A 15,335-nucleotide genomic window follows, 5' to 3' on the forward strand; every position below is an offset into this window, starting at 1 on the left:
AGCAGCGTGTGCACAAGCTGTGATTGACAGGTAGGATTCCTCCACCGTAACTTGATTGGTTAAAAACAGCCGGGAGCGCTCGGTTTTTGTAAGCATGATTACAGGCTTCAGAGGGAGCTACAGATTTCGTTATTTTTCCTAAACAGCCTATTTAATATACTACTTCCAGAATCCCATGACAGTTCAAGCTAATATGACTAAAAAAAAGTTGCCTACTGCCGCTTTAAAGTGGATACATATCCATGATATCATCCTCTGCTTGCACCTCTTCCATGTCTTCATTCCACCTTCCCCTTTCCAATAATGGCATTTGTGCTTGGTTCTCCGGCATCACCACCCCAACCCATCTTAATATCATGGCTTTAGCGAACGTCAGTAACAGTGTGCAGAAACAAAACATCACGCATAACGACAGAACGAGTGCCCCAAAAATCTGCACCAACAATGCTCCTGTATTGAAGGACTTGGGCTTGGTATTTTTGGGCAATTTATTTAGGCCTATTTACTTTGTAGTGTGTAGAAAGTAGCCCATCAGCGCCCCCTTTGATTAGTAGTAGGTACTGCAGGTTAGACTTGCCCAGTCATGTTCCTTGTTAATTTCCTTCATTCTCAAGATAGCAGCTCAGTGGAAGGATGTCTGCAGAGACAATCTGTTTGATATCTTGTGTTTAGTTCGCCATCCACTGGTTTTTGTGTTCTGTGTGCGTCCAAGGAGAAGTAAGTCGTCTACTAATATGATTATTTGTAAATATATTTTAGTATATTTGATGTTAGTTGGTAAGTGTAAGTGTGATGTCCAGCCAACCACATGGTAATGTTAATTAGGTATATTTTCTGCTTTCTCTGTTTGTAGAACCACACAGTAACTGCCGTAAAACCCACGTAGATGTAAAGATTCCCTTTAATGGTTAATAAATCCTCAAGAAATTGATCTTGTGCATTTTGACTGATGTACCACAGCGGTCACAATTCTCCCAACCAGTTTTGAATATAAATATTGGAATCCCTCATTACAATTTGGTGCCGAAACCCGGGAAGAGTGATCACTGTGAACTTTGAAAATGTTTCCATATGAGAGGAGAGATATGACTACACCTGCTGATGATCGCCCCCGACGTCAGATACGTCCCCCAGCATGGATGGATGATTATGAAGTGCAGCTGCCACCCATTGATAGACCTCTGTTCGCTACAGCAGCCCCAAGCCAGTATGATCTCCTAACGAGAGGCGTGGAGACATCTCTGCCCCACCTGTGCTCTCTAACCTGTGGACCCCATCGTATGATGCCCGACCAAAGTATCCCAGAGTACTCGGGACCCCAGTATCATAGCACCCCTGATCCACGGTTTATCGGAGCACCACCAGACCCCTCACCTGCAATTCAAGAGGAGCTGCGCCAGGTTAAGGAAGAGAATCGCAGGCTTCAGGCCACTGTAATGGAGATACAAAGGCAGCTCAACGCAAGTAAACAGTCAGACATATCCCTGCCTCCTCCTCCCCCCTCTCTATTGTCAGACCCTGTCACACAGTTACCAGCACGCATACCGCCAGCGCTACCCAGGGATGCCTTGGATCGCAGCCTCTCACAGCCAGCTGCACAGGCCACTCCGGCGCCCACACCCCCTATACGTGTAGCTGTCAAGGACGAAATTGAAGATGGAGAATGGCCTCCTCCTCCCCCACCTGTGGCCGAGGACGGCACGCCGTATCCATCAGCAACAGTTCCTCTGCCAGTGCCTCTAGTGGAAGAGCTGACAGCCTGTCTTAGGAGGATGGGGAGGGCCCCAGAGCACACACCAAGGGTACCAACACCTGATTACTGTGAGCCATATTCTGAAGCGTCTGTGTTGCAAGGGCCCACTCACCGGCCACTGTCTACTCAAGCTGAACCTATGCATCTAAACACTCTACGCCAAGCCCCATTCAGTGACCCAAACCATGAGGATGCCTATGCCCACCGACAGAGAGAGAGTGTCTATAGGGGGCCTAAAGCTACCATCCCAAACTTCACTAAAGGGGACCCCCGTGAGTTTAATAGGATGAAAGACTCCCTTGAGAACCTCCTCCCTGCAGATGCTACAGAAAGGTTTAAATACCAAATACTTTTGGACCACCTTAAATTTGAATATGCACTCCTCATAGCAGACTCGTATATGCGGTTCGTTGCGGTCGTTCCCACCAAGCCGCCCAATGCCGATTGAAAGCCAGGTGTAAGTCCTGTGGAGGGAGACATCTGGATGCCCTTCATGACCTCAACACAAAGCCAGCCACAGAGGAGAAGTCCTTCCTAGTGAGTGCTCCAACCAACAAAGTGCTCTATCTAGACCGCAAGGCAGGCTCCAGCCAAGTGCTCTTAAAGGTGTTGAAGGTGGTGCTACACCATGGGGAGAAGGCTATGGAAACTTATGCAATACTAGATGATGGCTCAGAGCGAACAATGCTCCTTCAAGCTGCTGCTAAGGCCTTACATCTAAAAGGTGAGCCAGAGCAGATTGTTCTTAGAACAGTGCACCAAGACCTGAAAGTGCTGCAGGGCATGTCTGTCTCATTCGCCATCTCACCTGCTGGTCAACCGCAGAAACACTTCCAGATCCAGAGAGCCTTTACTGCTGAACAACTGGGATTGGCAGAGCACTCCCAGCCTGTTAAGATGCTCCAGCGCAGGTACAGACACCTCCAAGGCCTGCCGCTCCGAACGCTGGATAGAGTTCAGCCAATGGTCCTCATTGGATCTGATAATCATCACCTGATTACCCCGACAGAGCCAGTCCGATTGGGGCCACCAGGAGGACCAGCGGCTGTGAAGACCCGACTGGGCTGGGCCGTCCATAACTTCAGAGACCACTAGGAAGGACTTCTCCTCTGTGGCTCAAACGTGATGAAAAGGGTTCTCTAGGAATTATCCCCGTATTTTCACTTGAGTGCCCTGTGGCTTCTGTTTTGCATATATTTAACCTGTTAGACACAAATTTATTTACTTATTTATTATTTATTAAGTAATTAGTAAACCCATATGTTGTAAAAACCTTGTTTCTTATTGTTACTATCCCCCCTGTTGAGACATGACCTAGTCCATGACTCAATACTGCACCATGATTTAAACAAGCTTTTTATGTGTCCAGCACATCTATAAATTGCTACTTTAGCTAACCGCTGAATAGCATCTAATAATGCTAAAATCAATTCTTTATGACGTACAGATTCACCTGTGGATGTCCTCATACATCTATTTTTCCCTTGCTGTGTTAACCCGCATACTTTTGAGGGAACATACTGATTGCTAACAACTTTTTTGTTCTCTAATTTACAAGCTTTAGTTACAACTACCAATTTGGCTATTTGATTAGAACAATTGTTTGGTTGTGGTCGTTTTAAGAGAACTTCAGCTGCTGTTACGACAGCAACTTTTGTAATAGTTGTGTCATCAGGGTTTTTCCTATGTGACCTGTCAACAAGCATATTTATTTCTGCATTTTCATAAGGTATAGCATTCAAGTCTGGCCTGGATAAGACACTAATAGTCATTTCTGATATGCAATCCTGATGCTCTCCATCTCGTTGGGCAGGCAGCTGTGAGGATGGAACAAGTGAAGTCCATCTCTCTACCACGAGGTGTGGCTGTGAAAGAACAACAGTTATGCAGGAGAGATGTCTGGAAGGAGACAAATAAAATGTTTTGTTGAGTAACAATATGACAGTCACTTTATGAGGTACCTTAATCATTAATGCGTGAAGTAACCTTAAAGTTTCTGATGCCATAGATGCTACTACTTGAACACACAGCAGCAGTGTTCTGGCCACTGATTAAAAAAATATGATCTCGTCACTTTTCCCCCCTCCAGTGGAAGCTGGCTTTTGACAGCAATTCAGCTGGAGGTCTTTTATTAGGAGTCTTTCACTCCCCCATGCACGGTTTCAGCACCGACCCTGGGGGGCGGAAAGAGTGCCGAGATCTGTTTAGGAGGACCTAGTTGTTAAGAAAGTTCTCTTAATGAGACTCAGAGACTGTTAACACAACACAAAGCAGCAAGCCCAAAAATGTGTGTGTGCATGTATGTGGGCGAAGGAGTGTAAGTGCTTGTGTGTGTATGTGTGTGTGTATGTGTATGTATGTTGATGTCTTTAAAGACCCTGTGGATAAATCACACTGGCCTTATATGGCTCGGGCGCAGCCTCTCTGTCTGCTTGGACCCCCCCACACATTCGAGGAATCACAGAAACATCCCAACTCCATGAAACAGAGTACAAGATAAGATTCACCTCATGGAAAATAAGATTAAACCCCACCATTCCTATCCATTTTGTGTATTCTAAGAATCTAAATCTTTTTTTTTTTTTCGTTATCCTCTGATGCACTTGTTGCTCTGGTATGAGACTCAGCCGATCCTAGATCAGATTATGTGCTTAACTCGAATTTTAAGGTTGTGCATCTCTTAATTTTCTCCGTTGGTATTGATTAAACAGCCGATTAACTAAAAATGAATGTCTTTCAATATATTTTGGGATCTAAACTCCAGCGATTCTTTTCTAAACTCAAACATGCATGTAACCAGCTCTCTCACACCAACGCCTTTTTTCCTTCTCCCTTGTTTTGCCGTGAGCGCGCACACACAGGAACTGCTCTGAGCACACACATTCCGTCCTGGTCCTTTATCGACTTATATGGAGGGTCCTGAGTTTTGGGTGTTGGCCCTCCTTCGGCTCTCATGTACATTCGGTGAGGTACAGAAAAAAAACAAGAGCACCACTTTAACACTTAATTCCGTGAAACAGAGTACATGTTAAATGTATTCGCTTTCCCATTAAATAAGCATGAACCCCATTTATTATTTCTGAATTCTACCAATCCACCTCTCTTATAAATTTCTCCAAGTCTCCAGCTCTAAGCCAAAACCCACTTTTGCACACACATTTCTTTTTCTCTCTTTCGCCGTGAACGCGCACCCAGAGGCCGCCTCAAGCGCGCGTTTCATACACCTCCCTGAGCGCACACACACAGGAACTGCTGCAGCGCACACACATTCTCCGTTTCACATTTTCCAGTGTATCTCAGTGCCTTGCACGGAGACGCGCGAAGGCGCACGGAGGCGCGCGCAACAATTATGCACTTGATGAACTTATGTAGCTGTGTACTCAAATGAACTCAGTAAGGCCTGTTCCTCCACTTTGCCTGTGGGTCCATACACCTCAATAGCTAAAATGAACTCTGTCGTAAAAAGTAAAAAGAATAAAATAATAAAAGGGCTAAAAATATAAATTACTAAAATAATTAAATGAATGTATAAATGAGACATTAGTTAAAAGCCAAGTTAAATAGGTGGGTCTTGAGCCTGTTTTTAAAAATATCAACACTCTGCGGCCCTCAGGTCCTCCGGCAGGCTATTCCACAGACGGGGGCCATAGTGCTGAAAAGATGCCTCACCGTAAGTTTGTGTTCTAGCTTTGGGTATTATTAAAAGGCCAGTGCCGGAGGATCTCAGGGTGCGCGAGGGTTCATATGGTTCATATGGTCATATGGTCAATTCTGATAGATAAGAAGGTCCAAGACCCCTAAGACATTTAAAAACCAATAAAAGAACCTTAAAATCAATCCTAAAACACACAGGGAGCCAATGCAGCGATTTTAAAACCTATGTAATATGTGCCCGCTTTCTGGTCTTCGTCAGCACACGTGCTGCTGAGTTCTGTAAAAGTTGTAAACCTAAAATGTTTCTTTTTGGAAGACCAGAAAGCAGGGTGTTACAGTAGTCAATACGACTGGAAATAAAAGCATGCATTAGTGTCTCTGTGTTAGCACGAGAGAGAAAGGGGTGGACTCTGGCTATGTTCTTTAAATGATAAAATCCTGTTTTTGTTACCTGCTTAATATGTGGAATAAAGTTGAGCTTAAGGCTGAGTTATACTTCTTTTAACTGCCCTTGCGCTTGCGTCTTGCGCTTGTGTTAATGGCTCGAGACGTTTATGCTTCATTTAGCTTTGCCGGCGCTTGCGTGTGCTGCGTGGCGATTCACCGCCAGGACAGTAGGTGGAGTAGCGGGTTTTTTCAATGACAAGCCTACTACGATGAAAGGAAATTCACCGCCAGGACCTCTTCAGCAAGTCTCTCTTCGAGTGGATTCATCATAGACATAATATATTATATATATTATGTCTATGGGATTCATGCTTCTTCTTCTTCTTCTTCTTCTTCTTCTTCTTCTTCGCTTTTTACCTTGGCGTTTGAAAACAGCGGTCTTTTATTAGGGGATGAAACCAGAAGATGAACACGCCGCCGGATGTGATGTAGATAGTGGCTTGTGCTCAAGTCCAGAGTGGCTACTCTATAGCTCTGCTCGCGTCTAGCGTCTTGCGTGAAGTTTACAAAATTGAGGTGACACACGCAAGCATGCAAGGGGGGGGCTTGCAACCGCGCAAGGGCTTGCGTTGCGTCTTGCGTCTTGCGTTGTGTCTTGCGTTACCGACTATAAACCAGGCTTCAGAGTCAAAAATAACGCCAAGATTCTTTACCTGATTGGAAGGATTTAAAGACATTAGTATTACCTTATTAGGATAAACCAAGGTGAAGTGATCCCAAGCCACAGAACGTTTCTTGCCAGAAGCCATGGAAAAGAGCAATGGGCCTCATGCAAGAACATTTTCGTGTTTTTATTCTAAATTTCTCTTACTTTTTTCGTAAGGTCTCGTACGAACACGCCACGTCAGATTCAACAGACGCTCTTAACTTCGGAACAAGTGTGTGAACGACCTGCGTAAATGATGAATCGCACTCGTGCGTATCTAAGTGCACGTGCACGAGGATGGTAGATTTGCATACTCCACGCCCAAAATTATACCATATTAGGAGCTGTGCTTCCTCACTCCTGTGCCAGGAAATGTTGAGTGTTGAGTCACGAGAATGGCATCAAGGCGCAAAAAGAACAACTTTACGGGCTCTGAGACTGAAGTTCTGCTTTCAGAGATCCAGAAAGGAAAATCCGTCTTTTTTAGCAGTGTCAGCAGTGGAATTACGGGACCTGCTCAAGCGAAGAAATGGGAAGCAATTAGGAGTGCTGTTAATACCGTGTCACCTGTAGTTCGTATTGTCACCGAAATAAAAAATGAATGGTTTGATATGAAAATGGCTTTTAAAAAAAAACGTCTCGCCATGGGCAGGCGCTCGATGACTGCAACTAAAGCCGTGCAATCAGTTGTTGCCTCATCATGATGGCACTTTGTTGGGGCGGTCCATGAGGGGGGGTCTTCTGGCACCACACCTTCTGGTCTGCCTGGGCTGGTTCAGTTAGTAGGAGACCCTCGTTCATGGCAATATTGTGCAAATCTGGCATGCCTTTTCTGGGCTATAGAGCAGTTTCCCCCCCGCTGTATCGAGACACACCCACCTGGCCTTCAGCTCAGTGAGCTCCACGACAGCGCGGGTGTTTTGATGCGTATATGTGTCTCGTGCTCCAATTATGATTGGCAGTCCAGCCACGGCATGAAGGTCCCTCTTAATTTGTACTTGTTGGGCAGCGGTGTATGGGAATTTGATGTACCATGGGTGATAAACTGATGAGAGTTTTGATGACCAAGGGGAGCGCACGACTCACAGAGGACACCCCCGATCTGTCTCCAATCTCCCTCTGAAAGCTTTCCGTGGCCAAAAATCCAAGGATGGTGAGGACCTGGACGTGTGGTGGAATTGGGTTTGATCGGCTTGTTTTTCTCTGGCGTTGTGGCTCTAGCAAGCTGCATATTTGTAGCAGCACAGTCCTTGGGAATCTTAATCGCGATGTCAGCCATTCGTCTGTCTCCACATGGGTATCTACACGGTCTCTTCCAAGAGCCTGACGCGCTAAGGCAACCAAAAGTCGATAGTCAGCCGCTGGTTACACTTCCCATTGACCTTGTTATATCCAGAGTCAAATTAACCTTCAATCAGTGCATAATTTAAGTCAAACAGAATAATGTCAGCATAATTATGGGGTACAATGTATATTTATTTATGTTTTCTTCAAAGTAATTAAATATACAATCCATTAGTCAAGCAAACTTGATTTGAATAACAGCATACTATTTTACGAAACTCCTACGACAGGTCTGGATTACTCTGTTCGTACCTGAAAGAAAACGTAAAATACGAAAAGATTGGTAAATGCGCAAATTCTCTTAAATCACTCGTACGGACGATTTAAGAACAAATCTGTGCGTACGAACGGTTCTTGCATGAGGCCCAATGAATTCAATTAAATTCTGACAGGGCAACAGAACTGGTTGGGAAACGTCGTTTGGGATTCATTCTCCTTTTATAGAGAATAGCGCGCCCAAGTGTTCAAACGATGAGAGACCTCGGACGTCATCAATCACGTGATCAGCGCCATTTGATACATGCCCCGGAACATTGTGCCGAACCACTCTGCTTCACGAAGATAAAACAAGCGCAGAAGCGTCCGTGTCAAACGGGCCATCCCTAGTGTTAGGTTTGTTAACCTTTTGTCATTCCTTTTTTTGAGTTTCAGTGTGGCCTAGGTGTTATCAGGTGGGAGGCTAGGCACTGTGGTGAGGACCTCACTTCCGTTTTGACATGCAAGTACACTGGGGCACTTTTAGCGAGTTTGTGGTGGCTTTTCAATTGTAGTGTTGCACTCCAGCTTAAGAAAGAGACACACATCCAGTAGTATGTCTTCCACTGAGGCCTCAGCCCACTGATTTTAATTATGTTAGTCATTTGGCTTTTCGTATCGTTATAGCCAGCCTTTTAGCTCTCTGTTAATAAAAATAATTTACTAAATTTGTCTTGTGTTTAACCCTTTTCTCTCATTTCTTTGCAGCAGCAGCTTTACTTTGGTTTTATTCCTAAATATTATTTTCAATAAATATTTTCTTTACTGTCTCTGCCTCCTCAGTCACGACCCTGTGTCTTTACAGCAATTGGGTTTCAGTTGTCATATCCTGGGGCGCAAGTCCCCAGGTGGCGTTGTTGGCTCTAAAAATTTCATGCTTTACGCCACTCCTCGCCACATGTGCAACCCCCCCTTCCCCAACAAAGTGGATCAGCCGCTTTGGTGTTGATGGGTGACCTCCTGGTGTTTCAGGCTTCTGATAGCCTGGTCGACCATCTGCTCTACCCTCCACTTGTGACCTGTTCAGCCTTGGTATTCCTTACTGCTGGATCTGTTGAGTTCCTGAACTCCAGCACAAGACTTGCCTTCTCCCGTCTGTAGCCCAGATGGACTGACTTCAGTGACTTCTGTAGTATATTCCTCACAAACAGGCCTGTGCTTGAGGGGCTCCAGGGTAAAACCAGCCATTTAGAGATGTACCTGTTGGCTTTTTAGACCATATTCTGCACTGTGGAGGTGGTGCTGGCTGATGTTTGGAGGAGGGTTGTTACAATTCAATTCAATTCAAATTCAAAATTCAATTCAATTCAATTCAATTCAAAAATACTTTATTTATCCCAGAGGGAAATTAAATGTTGATGTAGCTCAATTAAATCAAAGAGTTATTATAGATGCTGATGGCTGTGGGCAGGAAAGATTTCCTGTAGCGGTCCGTTTTGCATCCAAACTGAAGAAGCCTTTGACTGAAGAGACTCTGTTTTCTGATAACAGTCTCATGGAGAGGATGTTCAGGGTTGTCCATAATTCTCTTGATTTTATGCAAAATCCTTCTTTGCATTATTGTCTCCAGAGGTTCCACAGTCGTCCCCAGAACAGAACCAGCCTTCTTTATCAGGTTGTTGAGTCTTTTTAGGTCCCTGGTTCTGATGCTGCTGCCCCAACAGATGACGCAAGAGGAAATGACGCTCTCAACAACAGACTTGTAGAAGATCTGCAACATCTTGTTGCAAACCTTGAAGGACCTTAGCTTCCTCAAGAAGTACAGTCTGCTCTGTCCTTTCTTGTAGATTGCTTCACTGTTGTGTCTCCAGTCCAGTCTGTTGTCCACATGAACACCAAGGTATTTATATTCCTCAACCACCTCTACTTCTTCTCCCATGATGGAAACAGGGTTTGATCTGACCCTGTTTCTCCTGAAATCTACAATCATCTCCTTTGTTTTGTTAACATTCAAGATGAGATGATTGTTCCCACACCATGCCACAAAGCGGTCCACCAGCTCTCTGTACTCAGCTTCTTGTCCATCTCTGATACACCCGACAACTGCAGAGTCATCTGAATATTTCTGTAGATGACAGGAGTCTGACTTGTACTGGAAGTCTGAAGTGTACAGAGTGAAAAGGAATGGTGAGAGTACAGTCCCCTGTGGTGCTCCTGTGCTGCTGATCACCTGGTTAGACACACAATTCTTCAGTCTGACAAACTGTGGTCTGTTTGTCAGGTAGTCATTAATCCAGGTGATTGTTGAGGCCTCCACCTGAGTCTTCTGGAGTTTCAGACTAAGCAGATCAGGCTGGATTGTGTTAAATGCACTGGAGAAATCAAAGAACATGATCCTCACAGTGCTGCCTGCTTTATCCAGATGACAGTGGGTTTGTTGAAGCAGGTGTATGATAGCGTCTTCAACTCCAACTCCATGGCGATAAGCAAACTGCAGGGGGTCCTGATATGTGCTGGTTTGCTTACACAGGTGGGTCAACAGGAGTCTCTCCAGGACCTTCATGATGTGGGATGTCAGGGCAACAGGTCTGTAGTCATTGATATCTGAAGGGTGAGTTTTCTTTGGTACCGGAACCAGACAGGATGTCTTCCACAACAGTGGTACCTTCTCTTGGGTCAAGCTAAGGTTGAAAAGGTGTTGCAGAATCCCACAGAGCTGCTCTGCACAGGCCTTCAGGACTCGGGGGCTGACACCATCTGGACCTGCAGCCTTTTTCCGGTTCAGTCTTTCCAACTGCCTCTTCACCTGACTTCTAGAAACAGAAAAGTGGGAGGGGGAGGCAAAGGGGACAGCAGCATCTCCTGATTGGGTTGATGACAAACTAGTGGAAGCAGAAGAATCCATGACTGAGGTGGAGGTGGAGGTGGAGATGTTACAGGAAAGCTGTGGGTCAGAGGAGGGTGGGATGTCTCTTTGGCTGGGAACAGGAGGGGAGGATGGTGAGCTTGTTCCTGAACTGAACCTGTTGAAGAATGTGTTCAGCTCATTTGCTCTGTCCAGACTTCCATCCATCCGATCCTCCCTCTGCTTGAGGCCTGTGATCTTCTTCATTCCTGACCACACATCTCTGATATTGTTCCTCTGCAGTTTACTCTCAAGCTTCTTTCTATACACCTCCTTGCTCTCTCTGATCTTGACTTTGAGCTGCTTCTGTATACTCCTCAGTAACTCCCTGTCTCGCTCCCTAAAGGCTCTTTTTTTCCTGTTCAATAGTTCCTTTAGCTCACTGGTGATCCAGGGTTTGTAATTAGGGAAGCATCTCACTGTTCTGGTGGGGATGGTGTTGTCCACACAGAAGTTTATATAGTCAGTCACACACTCAGTCATGGCATTAATGTCCTCTCCATGTGGCTTACAAAGAGAAATCCAATCAGTTGCATCAAAACAACCCTGTAAGGCTTCTTCAGCATCATGTGACCACTTTCTAACAGTCCTTTTTGTGACAGGTAGTCTCTGGACAAGGGGTTTATATGCTGAACAGAGAAAAACAAGGTTGTGATCTGATTTTCCCAGGGGAGGTCTTCATTTGGAAATGTATGAATCCTTGACATTTGTGTAAAACAAATCCAATGTCTTGTTTTCTCTGGTAGAGCAGCTGACAAACTGTTGAAAAGTTGGCAGTGTAGCAGAGAGTGAGGCATGATTAAAATCACCAGATATTGCCACAAAAGAATTGGGGTGTTGAGTCTGTATCTTAGCAACAACGGAACTGATGACATCACATGCAGTGTCGGCAACAGCTGAGGGTGGAATGTAAACAGCCACCAAAACAACACTGGTGAACTCTCTTGGCAAATAATATGGATGAAAACTTACTGCCAATAGTTCAATGTCAGGACTGCAGAGACGACTCTTCACAGTAACATGTCCTGGGTGACACCATCTGTTGTTGACAAGCACTGCCAATCCACCCCCTTTCCTTTTCCTGCTACTCTTTATATCTCGATCTGCTCGTACAGTCAGGAAGCCCGGCAGAGAGACGCTGGAGTCGGGTATATGATCCTGTAGCCATGTCTCAGTAAAACACATAATGCTACATTCCCGATATTCTTGCTGAGTCCTTATCAAGGCTAAAAGTTCATCCAACTTGTTAGCTAACGATCTTACATTTCCCATGATGCAGGATGGCAGAGATGGTTTGAACTTCTTCTTTCTTTCTCTCCTCTTTGCTCCTGCTCTGCATCCACGACGCCTCCTTTTCAATTCCAGTGGGATTTCTGGCTTCAGTTGTCGAATTATTTCTGCTTTTCCAATGTTATTCAGCTGCTCCCTGTTGTAAACCACCTTGTTGCTATGGTGATGCATCATGACAAAAGAGTAAAATATACAAAAGTATTGGGAAAAATTAATCCAGCTGCACAGCATCCAAGGCAGGAAGGAACAGTTGTCCAAAAAATGCAATTTCTTCCAAGAAATAACAGGAATGAAATTTAGAAAAAAAGAAAAATCTCAATGTGAGGTACAGAGCTACTCCAACGTGCTGCCACCCTCAGCAGCGCATTCTAGAACATCATCCATGTAACTCCTTAGGTCTGGCAGCTGCTGGCCTGACTGCGATCTTACACCTTACACAATTTGTGTCCCCCCCTATGAATATTTCAAAGGCTGCTCTGAATGGGAGGGATTGAGCAGCCCATTGCGATGCCTTTTTCCAGTTGGTGCCAGTCTGTCGAGTCCTTCTGTGTTGCGTAGCAGACCTTGAAGCTGCTGAAGTAGTTGGATACCTCGTTTTGGTTACAGGTTGGTATATGGAAGGACTCCAGGGCAAAGGTGATAAGCTGGTGGGGAACTGAGCGATAGGCATTTTCCAGATCCAGCCAGACTATGTGGAGGTCTGGCTTTTCATGCTTTACAATATTTTAATGTAAACCAGAGCAAGTATATTCTTGTTTAAACTTAAAATAATGATATAAAAGTTCAGTATTGTCACCTCTTTAAATGGCTTACACCAGGTAATGGAATAATCTTGATTTTGTGATTTTTTTTGATAATCTGGAGGATGTCCCGTTGCCATCGGACTTCGACCAAGGACAACCACTGGCCCAGAATTTCCAAGTTCATCATGTTTAATTGAAGCTACTGTAATCCCAGGATGTTCGAGGAATGCCTTGTGATTTTATTTTGATATCATCTTGAATGTTTACTATCCCTGCCAGTGCTGACTCTGGAGCTAAAACTGTGGAATATCTGTTGGCTCCTTAATGATTCTCATTCACCCACTGTGGAATAACAATATCAGAGTTAAGATTATAGTGGATGAGAAAAAGAAATGATGTAGCCTGGTCTATACGTGATTAAGATGAAGTTATACATAGAGCTGGATTCATGAATGTCAGACCATGTTTTTAATCTCCTTGAATGAGTGACTTTTAAGAATGCAGTGAGGTAATTAAACCATAACCGTTTCATTTTCATGTATAATTAGGTTTACCTTTCTCATTTAAAAGGAAAAAAAACTTTGACATATTTTTTATCCTTAAACCTATGTGCCATTAACTAAGCTGACTGATTTTGGCAATATTCTGAACAAAGGAATTAAAAAAAATAAATAAATAAAAAGTCTTCTTTATGGAAGTGTTGTTCTCGCTGGTATTCAGCTAGCCAGACGGCAACAAAACTACTCTGGAGCATACTATGGGGCATCAACAGGGGTCAGATGCAGGTACATGGAACCCACCAAGAGATTTCCACAACATAAGTTACTGTTAGGAGCTTACTCAAGTCCAGGGTTAGGTCATAGATGACTGGAGGAATGTTACACTTGACCTCTTACATCACCAGAAGATCTTGTCAACATATAGTCAGCTGCAGACAGCCAATGGCAAATCCAAATGCACCTTTTGGCAACAGGGAAAATGATAGCAACAAAGTCTAAGAAGATCATGGCCAAACTTCCAGAGAATGAGGGCAGTGTTAGGGAACAGATCTCCCTAACTGAACTTTGTACAATTAAAAATGACTATACTCTGTGGTGTATTGGCAGCCTGTTGCTATCGTGTGAAACTAAATAACAGTTATTCAAATAAAATCCAGGATTGAATTTATAATGGCAGGGCACTCAGCGGACAGGCTGAAATAAAGGCAAGTCCCCGTTCAAGGTCAGGCAGGATGGGGGAAAGAAAGATACATCACTGTCATTGTAATGTGCACGCTAAAGAAATTACAATTAACATTTTTAGGTGATTTATTATCTTACAAATTCAAATCAAATCAGTTTTAGCCAATTATGTAATATCTACATAATCTAATCAAATGAAAATCATTTAATTCCAAATTGGTCCAATTCATACAAAATTGGCTAGCTAACAGATTGCACTGAAACTTCTCTTTGATCCAATCTCCCATCCTGAGGCTACGGCTACACGAAAACGAAACGAGGGTTATTTTGAAAACGGGTACGTTTCCAAAAAACGTTTTGCATGCCTTCTGCATGCAAAATGGTGCCATCTAATAGCCTGATAAACCAGCCTAAATGGATTGGATGTCTAATTTAGTCTGGCTCCGATCAATGGATACAACGGAACATTATTGATGAGCACAACCCGTTGTCTTTCAAACCGTGTCTGTGCCTATAGGCCAACGCTCTGACCAATCAGCGCAACTGACTGTGACGTAGTAAGCGCGACAGAAAGCTTTGGTGGGAGGGGACTCTTCCAAAACTGATGCCAAGGCTGAATCAAACGAGCGCTGTTCCATTGCCGCCGCCATCTTTCTTGTTGTGCTTTTGTTACCCGGCAACCTTGGATGGCTGAGGGTAATGTGTTAGATGATCTTCTCTCAACGTGTGATACTGTGGTATGACAAAGACGAGACACACACGTTGAGCTTCTTTCACATTCAACCAGAAGATTTATTCTTCTTGTGTGCTCAATCTTCTCTATGCAACCAATGTCACAGCGCCTCTAGCGGTTGTGTGTGGAATTGCATAGGCCTAACTAAAATGACACTAAAGAACTTATTGCAATGAGAAGTTAAAGATACAAAATGAAAAATTATGTTGGGGTGTCTATTTTCTTAATTATTGCTTTAATTTACTATTGACTTGTTTTTCACCCCTCTACACTTTCACTTCCATAGACATCATATAGAACACTAGACTGAGCAACGAACGTAACCGCTCTTGGGACGAACGTAACGCAGGGCCGCCATATTGGAGTGGTGATTCACTCCATTCAGTATAACCGGGTTGATAGGAGCAATGAACAGTCAGCGCATTTAATTAATAATATATCGCT

Source organism: Odontesthes bonariensis, chromosome 13 (assembly GCF_027942865.1).
Source record: "Odontesthes bonariensis isolate fOdoBon6 chromosome 13, fOdoBon6.hap1, whole genome shotgun sequence".
Lineage (NCBI taxonomy): Eukaryota > Metazoa > Chordata > Actinopteri > Atheriniformes > Atherinopsidae > Odontesthes > Odontesthes bonariensis.